This window comes from Amia ocellicauda, unplaced genomic scaffold (genome assembly GCF_036373705.1).
Source record: "Amia ocellicauda isolate fAmiCal2 unplaced genomic scaffold, fAmiCal2.hap1 HAP1_SCAFFOLD_161, whole genome shotgun sequence".
In the NCBI taxonomy this organism is placed as follows: Eukaryota; Metazoa; Chordata; class Actinopteri; order Amiiformes; family Amiidae; genus Amia; species Amia ocellicauda.
In genome coordinates this window covers 82951-98798 of record NW_027102724.1, presented here as the reverse complement: position 1 = coordinate 98798, position 15848 = coordinate 82951, and the positions used below count along the sequence as shown (strand labels likewise).

Sequence of the window (15848 nt, the reverse complement as noted above, 5' to 3'; positions counted from 1 at the left end):
GAAGGTGATGGCCTGGAGAGATCTGGGGCTTGTGGATAAGACTCTAGAAGGCTTGCAAGAGGGTCCAAGAGAATGCGAAATGGAGTCTCCGACTCAGGGTTTTGAAAGGTGTGAATGGGAAAGCTTGCAGAACTACGGTAGAGTGGTGAAGAGTCTATCTCTAACTACAGATCGTAAGGTTTTGTTTAGCAGTACCCTGATTACAAACCCTATTGAAGGGGGTGTGGAGGATCCAGAAAAACAGGTTACTGAAATTATGTTTGACGCCGTGGACTGGCCGTTCTTGAAAGAGGTCATAAACTGTATAAATGATGGTTTTGACATCTTGACCAAATGTTCGCAACTGGATTTGGTTAGAAGGAGAATATGCTGGATTATGGATTATATATCCCCCTTGAATGACGACGACGATGATAAAACAGACGACGTGTGGGGTTTTGGAGGGGGGTCTGACGGCTCAGGGGCTACTCTCTTCTAAGAGGGCGGTGTGTCGTGACGTAGTGAAGAGATAGGATAAAAGGCGCAACAATTCAATCATGGTTGAAAATTAAAGAGAATGTCTTACCTGAAAGCTGCGGACGTCGACAGGCTCTACAGGCCTCTTCAAACCCGGGATCACCCCTGGTTCTATTCCCCAGATTTTGTATACACTCTGGAACCCTTTGACTGCGGTTACTCTCCAAGACCTCAGACCCTGGACTGCTTCTGCAACTGGTTCTGTCATCAACACTCTGCAGCTAACCTGAGAGCGCTATTACACCATGTGCTTGACAGAAAAGTAGCCAACGCGAGCCTTTTCTCTACAGATTTAACCATCGATGAGGATCAACTTTCAAACCTGGAAAAGTTAATGGCTGCTGTAACAAAGACCGGGGGGTACGAACACTGGGATGAAGCGCTCAAGGGGGCCAAGAATGATATTAGGCCATTTCATCAACATCTGTATGACCTTTTACTGAGCATGTTTAATACACCTCTGTTTACTTTTAAAATAGGTCATATTGTTGTTTTATTTACATATGTAACTGAGGTGTGTGCCTACAAGATAAAGAAACAGGTATATTTGTTGATATAGATCAAGTAACCAATCATCTGATTTCTTTTTGTCTGGACCGTAGAAAAAATTGTTGTGTATGTTATACTTTTCTCAAATGTCTAAAAAGGGGTATCTGCTCTCCTGAAGTTGAATAAAAAACCTTGTATAAAAACTTTGCGCATAGTGTGGGTCTGTGTGGTTATTTGACAGAATGACTCGGCAAGCTCCCCAAATGCAGGAACTATACTACAACCCAGCCAAGATTGGGGGTTTGGCGGGTAAGAAGGGTTTTCAAAGAGGACTCGCTGAGGCCGGAGTGAAGGTTAATGATGTGGTTGTTTCAGAATGGTTACGGGAACAAGACGCCTATACCTTACATAAACCTCTCAGGATTAACTTTAAAAGAAACCGCGTATATGCAACTGACATAGACTCACAATGGCAAATGGATCTAGTCGATATGTCAAATTTATCAAAACATAACAATGGTCACAAATTTATGTTGATGTGTATCGATGTGTTATCAAAATATGCCTGGGCTCGCATTCTACATAATAAAACAGGTCGGGCGGTGACAAGGGCCTTTGAGGATATATTGTCCCAGGGTCGATGTCCTAAAAAACTGCAGACTGATAAAGGAAAAGAGTTTCTCAACAGAGAATTTCAGAATCTACTGAAGAGACACAAAATACATCATTTCACCACCGGTAATGAGCTTAAGGCATCGGTAGTGGAGAGGTTTAACCGCACCATAAAGACCAAAATGTGCAGATATTTTACAGCGGTCAACACGTTCAAGTATTTTGATAAAGTTCAGGATTTTATCGATACTTACAACCAAGGGTATCACACCAGTATTAAAATGAAGCCTATAGATGTGGATCAAAGTAATTCTTTTAAGGTCTATAAAAAATTATACGGACCATTTATTAAGAAGGGAAAAACTACTTATAAGTTCAACATCTGTGATGTGGTTCGCGTTTCAAAGCTAAGGAGTACTTTTACAGTTACCAAACAGTTGGCTAGAGACCCCCCCGTGTACCGGTTAAAAGACTATGACGGGGAGAATATAGAAGGAACGTTTTACGAAGCCGAGTTACAAAAAATTATTGTGGGTAAAGACAGTGTATACAGAGTTGAAAAGATATTAGCTGAAAAAACCCAGAACCGGAAAAAATATGTGTTGATGAAATGGCTTGGATGGCCTGAAAAGTTCAATAGTTGGGTCCCGGAACAACAGGTTTGCGATATTCAATCCTTATAACAACATGCCCGCGGGTGTGTTGGGGGCATTACTTTCGATACTCAAGATCGAATCAGGAGGCTTCTACGTGACTCTACCCAGTAACGCCTCTCTCGATATATACCCTAAAAATGAAATATTTGGAATTTGGAAAATCTATAGATCTAAGGGGGTTGTGGGAAGTGGGGTTGGCGGAAATACAGTATCCTTACACTTGGGCTGTTTTACAAGATAAGGATGCCACTTTCGCCATTTTTGATGATGTTAAAAAGAGTCAATGGACATTCACGATACAAGGAGGTTATTATGACAATGTGGATAAAATATTAGATGAGATGCATAAACAGTTCTCAGAAGGCACCCCCAACATCAAGCTATATTACAACCCTATTAAAAACAGAGTGTACAAGGTGTCAAAACCAGGTATTAGCATTCAAACCAGCGGCCAACTGGGGCGTATATTAGGGTTCTATTCTGACACAGAGAGCAAGTTCTCAGAAGTGGTGGGGCTGCTTTTACACTCTTTATGTGTATACGGATATCATAACCCACCAGAGGGTCTGGGATAGTTATGTCCCCCTTTTGAGAAATGTACTTATTAAAGGTAAAAGCAATGACATGGTCACAATTACTTATGACAAACCACACTACGTACCAGTCTCAATGACCCACTTTGACAACATCACGATCGAAGTAAAATCGGATCAGAATATCAACGTACCCTTCCGCTTCGGTAAAGTTAATGTCAAACTACATTTTCGACCCCTGAAACAGTGTGTACATTATTAAAATGGCTACCTCGAGGGGTTATGTAGATCCTAGCGCCTATGTGGATTATTACAAGATGCAAGATGGAACGGCTTGCCCGGTTTTGTAGGAGCCCCCACAATGTATGGCGCCGGTCTAGGAGGACTCTTTCGTGGTCTCTTTAGAATGGCCGTACCCCTGCTTAAGAGAGGCTTTGCTATAGCCAGACCCCACTTGAAATCAGCGGCTAAAAATATTGTTAGTGACGTGTTCACCAATGTTATGAACCGGGCAGCTAGCCATGAGCATCAGGAGGGTTCGGGTCTCATGGTAATGGCGAGGAGGGGGGGTAAAAGAAGAAACAGCATGTGTCCACCAGGGCGACGAAGATCCGTGGCTAACAAAAAACGAAGAATCTCTCATTCTCCAACATATCGTGGAAACACTCGGAGAAGGAAGCAGCACAAGAAAAAACCTGCAAAAAGAAAGTCTCAAAGAAAGAAAAATAGAGCCTCAGGATACATCTTTTAAACATGTCTTTTTTCCACAGTCTATCGGAAGTATGCGTCAAATCAGAACTGGATCTGTTTACAGTTCCATACACTCAAACGAGTATAGATAAGATCATATATGTAGAGATTCCCCCTCTATCTGCAATTTCAAACACGGCCCCTCTGGAGTTTTTTATAGCTGGCAATGGCGAGGATTATATTGATTTGAATAACACATTTATTTTAATGAACTGTAAAGTGACTGATTAGGATGGCGATGCAATCGAGAAGACGGCCATCGCTGGGGTCATCAATTACCCGGTGGCCACCATGTTTTCACAGGTGGATGTGACCCTAAGAGATCGGCTCATTAGTCAAAGCAGCAATACTTACCCCTATAGAGCCATGATGGAGTGTAAACTTAATTATAGTGAGGAGACCCTAAGCAAACAGTTCAGCCCCGGCCTTTTCTTCAAAGACATCTCGGAAGCTATGGACGACAAGGATCCAGAGGGACTCAATAAGGGTTTGCAAAAAAGAACGGCCTCTTCAACAGAAGGGAGGACCTTTGAGCTAATGGGGCATATCCATGCAGACATATTTTTCCAAGAAAAACTCATGCTCAACGGGGTAGACATAAAAATTAAAATGATCCGTAGTAAAAGTGCTTTTTGTCTGATGACCCCTGATACGGAAAAATATAAACTGACCATATTATCGGCCTCGCTGTTTGTGAAAAAAGTGTCCGTCTCCCCGGCGGTTAAACTAGGACACGCGCAGGCGTTAATGACGGCAAACGCCGAGTACCCGATCGAAAGAGTCTATATGAAAGTCCACAGTATCCCCGCAGGGACACGGGTGATGAACCAGGAAAATCTGTTTCTAGGACAGCTCCCAAAACAGGTTATTATAGGTCTTGTGGATAATGATGCATTTACCGGGGTTTACAACAAGAACCCCTTTAACTTTAAACATTATAACGTGGAATTTATAGTATTGTACGTCGATGGTGTGCAGGTTCCATCCAGACCTTTTCAACCTGACTTTGAAAACGGCAATGCGGTTCGTGAATATTACAGTCTAGTACTGGCTAAGGGTCGCCATCTCAAGGATCAAACTCTGCTGATCGATCGCCGGGAATACTGCAGCGGTTACACCCTGTACGGTTTCAACCTGGCCCCTGACGAAGAGTGTGGACAACATTTTTCACTGATGAAGACGGGCAATATGCGTTTGGAGATGCGTTTCAAGCAGCCTCTACCACGCACTGTAAATATGGTCGTGTATGCTGTGTTTGACAACATTATTGAGGTGCATCAGAGGAGAAACGTTCTGTATGATTATTATTAAAATGAACACCAGAGAGCTCAACCACATCATGAATGCCCTGGCCGGCTCACGGAAACTGTTTCAAGGAGTCTACGCCTGCGATCAGCTGCCTAAATTTAAGATCAAGAATTTACCTGCAATGTACATAATCAACACACACCCTAAAAATATGCCCGGAGAACATTGGCTGGTTATTTATCTAAGGGAGGACCAACGTGGTGAATTTTTTGATTCCTATGGAAACCCCCCAGATTTCAGACCTTTCCCTCGGAAGATCAATAACTTTCTGCTCAACAACTGTCAAGAAACCATTTACAGCTGTCGTCAAGTACAAAGTCTTCAGACCTTCACTTGTGGTCAACACTGTGTGTTTTTCTTATATAATAGATCTAAAGGAAGGTCATACCCCGATATTATGGCCTTGTACAGTGAGGATTTAGGCCAAAATGATAAAAAAGTGGCAGAGTTTGTCAGGACACTGTGGACCCCCCCTTATAACACAATGACTTACGACCCTAGCCAGACATGTATACAGATGGGGTGTTCTTGTGAGGATTTTAATAGATGTCATGCGTGTTAAGGTGAAAAAATAATGAAAACAGCCTTTGAATCATTAGTTTTGTTTTTATTCAACACAATTCTTATACAAAGCAGGGGTTATGTTATAAATAAATGTACAACATTTGAAAATAAAAAAAATAAAATAAAAAATTGTTTGTCGGGTCATTATTTACAGGGGAGACAAATAAAAACATGAGATTAATAAGCTTCCCAACGATGGATAGATCCTGAGGATGGTCGCTCAGCACGGTCAGAGTAATGAGATATCGGAGTCAGATCAGGCTCCACCTCTTTACACAGACGGATTTTTTGTCGCGTTTCCTGGTTAGGAACTGTGGATTGGGGCATGTTCAGACAGGCCATCGCCTGTAGGAAAGCATTCCAGCCTACAGGTCGGCGACTATCGGGTACCTTATTAGTGCTAGTGACACTCTTCAACAAATCAAACATGTGTGAACCTTTGATCAGTTGTCCTTTAAAAACAAATTCACCCTGTTCATTCCAAGCCGTTACCCGCGGTTTCTGAACCATTTTGTGCAGGATATATTCTGCATGTCTTTTGCTTCTGGCCGGCATGTTTCTCAAAACATCCGTTACAACATCTCCCTCTGAACTCTCTACAGGTTCGGTCACCGCAACATCTTTATCAACCGTTCCCCCCGCATCAGCCCCAGAACCATTTTCTTGAGAGGCCATGGTTAAAGTTAAAATGTTTTGATCTTTTTCACCCTGTCTAACCAGACGGAGGTAGCGCTGTAACGTGTTGGTATACAACTGGGCTTTGGAATACTGATTTAAATCGGCCCTGGCCTGTATAGCTTTCATTTCAGAGTCCAGGTTGTTTTCGGCCGTTTGTCTAATGGGCTCTGGCCCGACAACATTTTTTCTCAGTTTCTCAAGCTGCTCCTGAGGGATCAAAAACATTTTCTGAGCATATTCCATTATTAACCCACTCTGGAAGCTAGAAGACTGGTTAGGAAAGGCACGGCTATGCTCAACAGCGGTCCTATAAAACCCCCGGTTTGATTAATCTTCTTTCTTTTTCTTTTAATAGAATACTTCTTATTAGCGATGATCTTGATAACCGCTTTTTGTTTTTTGAGTTTAGAATGTTGAGAAGGGGTTAGGGGTATATTACCGCGTAAGATGTTAAAAGCTATTTCACACAGGGTCTCGATCAAATCCGAGGGGGCCCCTGCCAGCACAGCTTTCCTATGGCGCGGGCTCCCCTCAAATAACATTTGCAAAAGCGGCAGATTTCTTTTAATCCGAACAGACATTCTTATTTATTTCCTTTTCTTTAGCACATACACTGCCGGCCAATCAGGCGGGCACAAACCTGTTCTGAGGCGAAAGTCTTCTGGGGTTTGTGCTTTTAAGTCCGCAATCAAGTACCCGTAGGGTTTTTTGGTGGCATCCTCAAATGCCTCCAAAAAGAACTTGGTCTGGTTAGGGTACATTTGACGAGCCAAGACGGTGACCTGTAGTTTATCTCTGGGGTATTTAAAAAGAATTATATAATTGGCATTTAAATTAATAGTGCGGCTTTTTTTACCTTGAAAAAATAGATTTTGAACTAAATAAATAATACTTAAATTCCTATGATGAGTGTACTTTGTGAAAGCTTTTTCCACTTCACTGTTGTCACCGGCCTGCTCCATCAGGTCATCAAGGATCACTAGATTAGTTTGACCGGGCGGGAACAAGTCATCGTCACACAACGAGGCGGGGAGACCTTGCACAAATTTCAGATTATTTTTTTTCGAAGCCAAATCATCGTAGAGAGGTTGCCAGCAAGAGTAACGCCACACTATGTTGTCAAGAGCTTGGGACACGGTTGCGTCCACATCTTCTATGATGTTCTTTATAAGATAGCTCTTCCCCGAATTGGAGGGACCGGCTATAATACAGGAGAAAGGGTGTTGAAGTCTGTTATCAAAACCACCGCTAATATCCATAAGGCAGAGTGGTATAATCAGTCTTCAAGACTCTTTTATTGTACACCACCCTGAACCGTTTGTTTAGTGATCTATTTTCCAACGTGTACCCCTTTTTATTGCGATAGATCTGATTTCCGGCTGTAATAATCTCACGAGGAGGCGCGTCTTTCTCGGTTACAAAACTTTCTACCAGGGTCGTCAGAGACTTGATGTTAATGAGCTTGTTGTTACAATGTTTCAGAGTGAAACCCTTAACTTTCATACAGGTCTTACCCGCAGCCGTTCTGTATGCGTAAGTCTTAGGACCCCCTGAAACAAACTCCACTATGTGGTCCTGAGGATCTAGTTCGCTCGTTAACTCCCCAAGGTAGTCCCCGAGGGGAGGGACCCAATCCCCTGGCCTGGTGACAAAGATTACAGAGTCAGTATCATGATAGAGCGTGCGTTCCTGCAACTGATCCATTAAGTTGTACAGTTCAAGCCGGGCGTAAGCCGTGGTAAAAACCGCTATGAAAACATTAACGTTCCCCTGTTTGGTGGGGAAATCTTTAGGGGCCCTCCACTGGACCTGTGCCACGTGGTCATTTAAGAATTGAAAGTGTGATACTGCATGTTGTTTGGAAAACATAAATTCTATAAACTGTTCAGGGGTTTTAATCAAGGTTGTGTTTAGACGGTAATTTCTTTCCCCAAACTTACCCCACAGATTGTTTAAAATCAGTTTGGACATTTGTCTCTTGGCGGGGTTTACAGTTATGTTCCCCGGCTCTAGACGGATCCCTTCCTTTTCAAAATATTGCTGAACGTATCGCTCTTTGGCCGCGGAGTCAACACACCATGAGGGATAGCCCGATGCCTCCTGTTTCCCTTTCAGATGGGTCATAATGTAATCAGCAAAAAGAGTATCAGGTTTTTCAGAAAAATGCCAAACCTCATACACCTTACCGACTCTGTAACCTTTCTCCACCGCCTTGTCAAGCTCAATGCTACACCAGACACCCGTCATCTTCATCACTGTGCAGACAAGAGGTAGTTTGATTTTCAGTTTCCACACACGTTCTACACAGAGGGAACATCAATTTTCCCGAACACCTGTAAGGCAACACGGGTAAGAACAGCTCGCGAGGAGGGTACATGGTGACTTTGATCAAACCAAAGTAATGTCTGATTTCGAGAAAGTCACGATAAACAATGGTTGGACGCCCCACCGGGTACATTTTGGTCTTGTTGACATAAGGGTACAGACTGGTGAAATCATAGTAATCTACTCTCTCACCCTCCTTTACCTCATAATGTAAACAGAGGGCGTTGGTACGACCCCCAAATAACGCATCCCGGGGCTCTAGACGTTCAGGAAAGTCCAAGGTTTCCATAAACCGTTGTACCCCCGCATCCTGTTGCTTCAGGGTCGTCCACTCGTGTTCCCAAATCACCAGCACGTTCAAACCATAGGTGTTTTTTAAAGTTTCAATTCGTTCCTGGAAATCATAGTACATATCACCGCAGAGTTCTTGTGTTACGGGGTTAAAGGTGTTTGGGTCGAAGCACTGAGGACAGCCATGGTAAATACAACCAGCAAACTCATAAGCGGTACGCCGCCCGGACACGTTGCTAAAACCGTCTAAGTAGTAAGGCCCCATTTTGACTTCCCCTTGATTTAAAGCATGTCTGATGAAGATGTTATCCCGGGCACTCAGGTATTCCAGCCACTGTATGGAGACAGTCGAAAAGTTCTTTTGTCTAGCACGATAGTTGTCAGAAGTGGTGACCGCTATAGTGTTTTTCTGCAAGAAATTGGACCGATACATTTTCATGCAGAGAGACGCTATGGTCACACTTTGCAAAGGGTCGAGACCCGATGTGTTGATAACCTCGGCGCAGAAACGCACACAGGCTTCTTTAAGGATCACCACATCATTTTTACAATAAGCGGCCATCTCTTCTCGGAAATCAAAAACACCTCCCTTAACCGTATTGTACCATTTAAAGAATTCCTCCCTCTCATGAGACATCATAGTATCAACCCCATAATAAGAGGCGGGCGGGTAGGACCCTCGATAATTTTGAGTGTCCTTAGTATTAAAAAAATGGCAGAACCAACCTTTCTTCTGAGCCTCAAAACCCAGAGCCTTAGGCAAAGCGCTCAATTTCATGGGGAGGAAATTTAACGAGTCTATGTAACGTTAGTTGAAAGCTTCGTCGGTGAAACACATGATCTTGCTACCCTGAGCTATTATTTTTGGGGTCACCCCATTTTCCACCAGATACTTCATCAAAATGTAAGAATCATAACCCTTAGCATTGTGGGCAATAAATGTGTAATTGAGGTATTTTGGACCGCGATACCGCGTAATGATTTCCCTGACACAACTCTCACCGCTAGCTGACCACTCACGATCCAACATGTCAATACAGTGTATATAATTAGCAACGTGGACCCCGTTTTCTTGCCGGCATTCAAAAGCAAAAAAGACATACCGGTTGTGCGGCGGCTCCTTTTTAACCGGCTGAATAAAGCACTGGTGTTCGGACCCCGGGGTTAAATCAGCATTACAGATCCTGCATCTCGGCTCCAGACATTTGTGTGGTTTAACCTCATGAAAACGGTACTGGAGGCAACACTGCGGGCAATATTTAGTTTGATCACAATAACTCAGTTTTTTAACCCCCTCAGCAGCGGCCCTCTGTACCTTATGCTCGGAAAAACAGAACGCAGAGAGACAAATCCTTAAGCAATCTTTTCATCGGATGGTAGGGGCCAAACCCTTACAACATTGGGGATTGAATCAGACGTTACAGTAACCGTCACAGCGGTGCTTAAGCTTATCATTGAAGGCCTTATAACAACAATGACAAACATACGAACAACCCAAAAAAGCCGTCAAACTCTTTATTCCAAAGTAATGACTATCACTTAGGAAGAGAAACAGTGTCTGTGTATGGGTTTCAGGATGTGTCTGAAATTTCACAAATACTTCCTTTACCTCACAATGGTACCACACAACAATTTTTAAAGACAACAACTCCTCAAACTTGGTGATGTCTGAAAAGGCAACCATCTGTTGAGAGTTTAAGCCGGCCCTCTGATGAAGCATTAAAGCCTCTTGCAGAGCTTGGGGTTCAGGCATGTCGGGGGTGAGTAATTTTATTAAACTGTAAGCAAAACAGAGCTTATTGTCCCCACTGGAACTCACCACTAATTGCCTGAGCTTGGTCCTAATTATGTCGTTCTTCAAGCATTTCGACAGACTTCTAAGCACCCCACCCTCAGGGTTACGAACCACATTCATTACCAGAGACAGACTTTCATCAGCTATGATGGCTGCGTTACTTTGCAATAATGCTTCGATTTTAGCCAGACATCTAAATTATCTCCACTCAGCATTACAGATAGGTTGCTAAACAAATCATCCCCTCTGAGTTCTAACTGTACAACATCTCGAGGTCTGACCCTTTCAGCAACCTGTTCAAGCATTTTCTGCAAGGCCTCGTACATGTTGACAAATATTTCTGCATAATTGTCACAATTTAAAAGTTCTGCAAAATTAAAACGCTGAATCATTTCAAAATTGTTATAGGCCGGTCTATCTATAATCACGGGATCACTGGTACTCTTGGACACATCATCATTTTGAACAAAGCCTTCACCCCCTACATTCTCACAGAGCATGTCCTCCACAGCCTTATCAGTCCCAGAACCCTCCAAATTCCGAACACCCCCACTGCTGACATCTACAAAACCCCCTTTTTGAGGAGGCTCATTTAAAGCCTTTAAAAGTCCTTCAAAGATATCCAACCGGTTAATGTCAAGACCCTCCTCTATAGTGATGGCTGCTTCTGCCGCCATCCTGTGTTCTAATTGTCTCAAATCATTTATAATAGGGGCAGAATTTGGTCGGGGTAGCTCCTCCAAAGCCTCCACCATTTCAAACAAATCGGGGTGAACTAGGGGGTGAACCTCTATAAGCGCTACCGGTGGGAGGTGGTTATTTAGATCATTGACCATCTGTAACAGGTCGGGGTTCACCGGTAAGTCTGTTAATTCACATTCTATCGGTGGTAATTGGGGGTTATTTAAATCATTTATCATTTGTAATAGTTCCAGGTTCATTGGGACATCAGAGGAGTTCACAACAGGGCCGGGGATGTTCTCTCGGGAAGGTCTTTTTGGGGCCCTAGCTTGTTCATAATCCTTTAGTTTGTGAGTTCTTTTACCAAGTCAGGACATTTTTTAATTTATTTTTTATTTTTCCAACAACACACAATAGTAAGGCGTTTTGTGTCTATTAAAACATTAAATACGGTACAATTCGTTAGTAAGGGTATTAATAAGGGTGTTTTGGCTCTCTATCACCAGGTTTTGCCCCACTAACACAAGTCTTTGATTTTGTAACAAAGTATGTAGCAACTCATGCCGACCTTCAGGAAGTAGCTCCGGGGGCTGGTGGCCTGGCTCAGCTTCAAAGGATGGTCGCTCCGGTAAATCTCGGTCGAAGGAGGCAGGGAGCGAGCGTATACTCATGGACGGAGACCAAGAAGGCCTTTGCGGTGACACCCTGGCCAAGCGCGGGGTACTGTTCCGCGTTTCTGTAGCCAAGAAACGGGTCTGGGGGGACGATGTTGAAACCAGGCCGTCGTTGGGTGGTGTGTCAGCCCTGACTGACGGCGACCCCTGAGGTTGTTGGATGCCTGTATTTGTTCCGCCCGACAATGCGGCGGGCTGAATCTGGGGTGTTGAATTACCCCCAGAAGGCTGTGGCCTGAGTAGATGTTGGGGGGTCTCCAAGACCACCGTGGGGGATCCTCTCGGTGATCTCACCGGGGAAGATGTTTGATCCCACTTAGACGGGGTAATTGTCCTCAATAGCTCATCCACAGAATGACTATCCCAAGAGTCTTGGGAAGAATAAAAATATACATTACATTTACATCTTTAAACGGCGACAGAAATCAAACTTAAAACAACATGTCCAGGACATTCAAAACCTTTAGCTTTTTTAGACCTTTGAAAATAGCCTTAGACATTCACTACAACGCCTTATTATTTACAGACAATATATTTATTAGGACTTGATAATAAATGTAAAACAGAGAAGCCGCTGTAAATAAACTGTTTCTTAAATGTTTCTTTAAAAACTGTAATATTGTTAATAAAACACACACACACACAACAACATTTCATTTTTAAACGAACCTTCCAAGTGTAAACGCTTCCTGATCCCGGGACTTCCTGTTTCACAAACGTTTTCACGATCTGTTTAAATATTAAATACAATGAACACCTTCAAGCCTTTTCCTACAACCACTTTAAAACAGAAGTATAATAGCGGGAGATAAGCCAAACAACTTACTAAACCCTTTCGGACGGCTTTACTTCCTAACCAGACGGTACGGCAATCGGTCATTTCTAAACACGTTCCCCAGAAACAAGCCTAGACCTGTCCGGACTTCTAAAGATCTTTCCCAGAACCCCCCGCCCTACAGGAAACGGTCACCCATCGCTTAAATATTAGCCCTCAACGGGCAAACAAAGCCCTTTTAAAAACATTAAAGTTTGAAAGATCTTACTTACCTCCACAGAATAATCGTTTCTTATGTTTTTCGGCTGGTTTAGCTTTTTGCACCGCTGTGAAGGTAAGAGACATGTTTAACCTTTAACCACACCGCTTTATAAAAAGCTTTAACCTCTTACAGGCTGCAGATATATACTCACAGCTATCAGATACCGGGGCTGACGGCCTTTCAGATTCTTGAAAGGTTACGGTTCTCGAAGGTAAAACGAAACAAGCCCTCGATGTGGAAGGCCTTTCGTTGTCTCGAACCACGTTTCTTAATACTGTTAGACAGGATAATTTTTTAAAATTAACAAAACTGGACTCAAACATCTTACAGAAACGTTATACAAACAAACAGGGGTTTAGTTCTTACCCGGTCGGCAGACAGCCTGTCTAGGGACAACCACTTCTCTTGGTCGATCCTCGGAGACATTAATCACAGGCCTTTCGATAGTTTCTGTGTAATTAAAGAGACCGGCATTAATATATATTAAAACGTTTTCATAACTCTAATGAGCCGCTTCAAAACCACACACACCCATGCATAAGAACCCATGAGCGCAAACACAAAAATCTTACCGTCGTTGTTCCAGATGATCTCCTCAGCGTTGGGAATTAACTCCTGTTGACTGGCTGAAAAATAATTTTACAGAACTTAAAACAGATGTTATAGCCTTATTTACAATACATGCACACAACACGCTCTGAGTCAATGAAAATAATCTGAAGACTTGCCTAAAAACTCGTTTAAATCGAATCGCTGATGTTGTTTCCAGACATTGTTGATCTTTAGTCTTAAATCGAAAGGTCAGTATGAGTCTGTCGAGCTGAAGACCAGACCTTCATACTTATAATGATGGCCACATGCCGGATCTGCTTGTAAGGCATTGTTCTGGTCTGGCCTTTGTGCCACCCTGTTACCAATTAACATATCAAAACCAACCAATAAAATGACACTGCATCAAATTTCAAATAGAAACCAAGATGGAGACGATCTCTCTCCTCTCTACTCTAAACTTTTATTAGAACCTTTTGGTCTCTCAAAAAAACATTTTTAAGCATCAAGACCTATAGTCAACAACCACTAAGAATATTTCAGGCCTTTATAAGCGCTAAAAAACAACCTGAGCCTAGAAAATAACTATAAAGATCAAAAATAACTAGCGCTTTTACAGTGATTTTTTTTTTTTTTTTTATAGCGATGCTTTGTTTGGTATTAAAAAAGTCACAAACTACTCAGAACAGCGTTTATCCCCGCAAAAGAGATATTTGGGTTTATTTTACAAAGCTTATAAATTATATAGGTTAAAAGTATTCTGAATGTTTTGATACCACACGCCATACCTATTGTTGTCTGAGCACACCCCCGCCCCCCATGGTGTGAGTGATTTAGCCTTGAGTGTTGTGATCTATTTAGCATTGAGTGATCAGTTGTTTTCATTTTTTAAACGATTCCTTATCATCAGGGATTGAGACTGCTAAAATACCTTAAAAGCATATCCTTATCTTAAGTCTAACTCTTATGAGCTTTAAGACCCTAGAATGTATTTAAGTAAAACGACTGAACACATTATGTGAGAGATAAAATATAACCACAGCTTTTTTTTTTTTTTTTTTACAAAAACAATTAACCTATACACACAAACACCCACACACACACCCTCTTTTTTAATTTAATTTTTAATTAAATTTGAGGAGAGAGACAGAGCCAGATACAGTGTGGATAACATAAGTACCCTATGCAAAACAGGCATTGTTAGGACCTGGGATCATAACAGACAACAGAACTTGTTGAATTTTATAAAATGATTGGGCGAGAGAGAGAGAAAGACAGACAGAGACAGTGTGAATATGATAAACGCACAATTCAAAATTGGCATTGTTAAGACCTGGGACCATTACAGACAACAGAACTTGTTGATCTTATAACGGTTTAGATTTACTAAACCATTAAATGTATATTTAAAAAAGACCCCCAACCACTACAGGAAGAGCCGACCCATTCACACTCTACAGTTGACCAACAAGAACAACAAGAACAACAGGTTATGGGCGGCCTTGTTGTTCAGGGTTTTATGGGTGTACACTTTCTGACGGATATGACGTAGGAATAATTAAGGAAATAACTCTACCTAAAATCACGCCCCCCAATTATGACGTAGGAATATTAATAAGCTTAGGGCATACGTCATAACAAAATAGGCCGCGCCCAAAAAACCCAACTATCTACTCATAAGAGTAACAGCAATGTCGCCGATCCTGCTACGGTCGTATTGTAACAGCAACAACATGTATCGATTTTAAAAGTGTCAGTTCCAGCGCCTCGCAAAGCTACCCTTCTGTGATCGTTTGTTCTCTAGGTCAGGCTTTCTTGACACTCCGAGGAAGAGAAAACGATGGCCGGCCGCGTTACAGGGACAGGTAACACAGCACTAGCACACGTGCACCGCGGGTTGTTTCCGCCCGGTTTCGAACCAGGGACCTTTCGCGTGTGAGGCGAACGTGATAGCCACTACACTACGGAAACCAACCTGTCCTGGTGTTTCGAATGGCTCCCATCGAAGCAGGCTGGTAAAACGTGCACAGGCGTTTCCCTTGGGCCAGCCTGTGAGATAAAGGTTTCTAATTTCACTGACCTATTTTGCAATGCTCAAGGGCACATCAGGACACTTTGGAAACTCTTTCAAAGGCAGGACGCCCTGCGCTCTGACAGTGCCTGCACTTAGCCCAACAAGGTGATGCTGAATGGCTTGTTCAAACGGCTGGTGGTCTTCCTTCACCACCAGACTATCAGAGCTATACTGCGCCTTCAACTACATAAGAGTAACAGCAATGTCGCCGATCCTGCTACGGTCGTATTGTAACAGCAACAACATGTATCGATTTTAAAAGTGTCAGTTCCAGCTCCTCGCAAAGCTACCCTTCTTCGATCATTAGTTCTCAAGG

General features: G+C 42.7%; 1 non-coding gene across 1 annotated transcript; it reads right to left on the bottom strand.

Moving 5' to 3' along the window:
- Positions 1–15356: 15356 nt before the first annotated feature.
- Positions 15357–15429, bottom strand: trnav-cac (transfer RNA valine (anticodon CAC)). The gene has a single exon. It is a non-coding gene; the product is annotated as a tRNA-Val (tRNA).
- Positions 15430–15848: the final 419 nt, after the last annotated feature.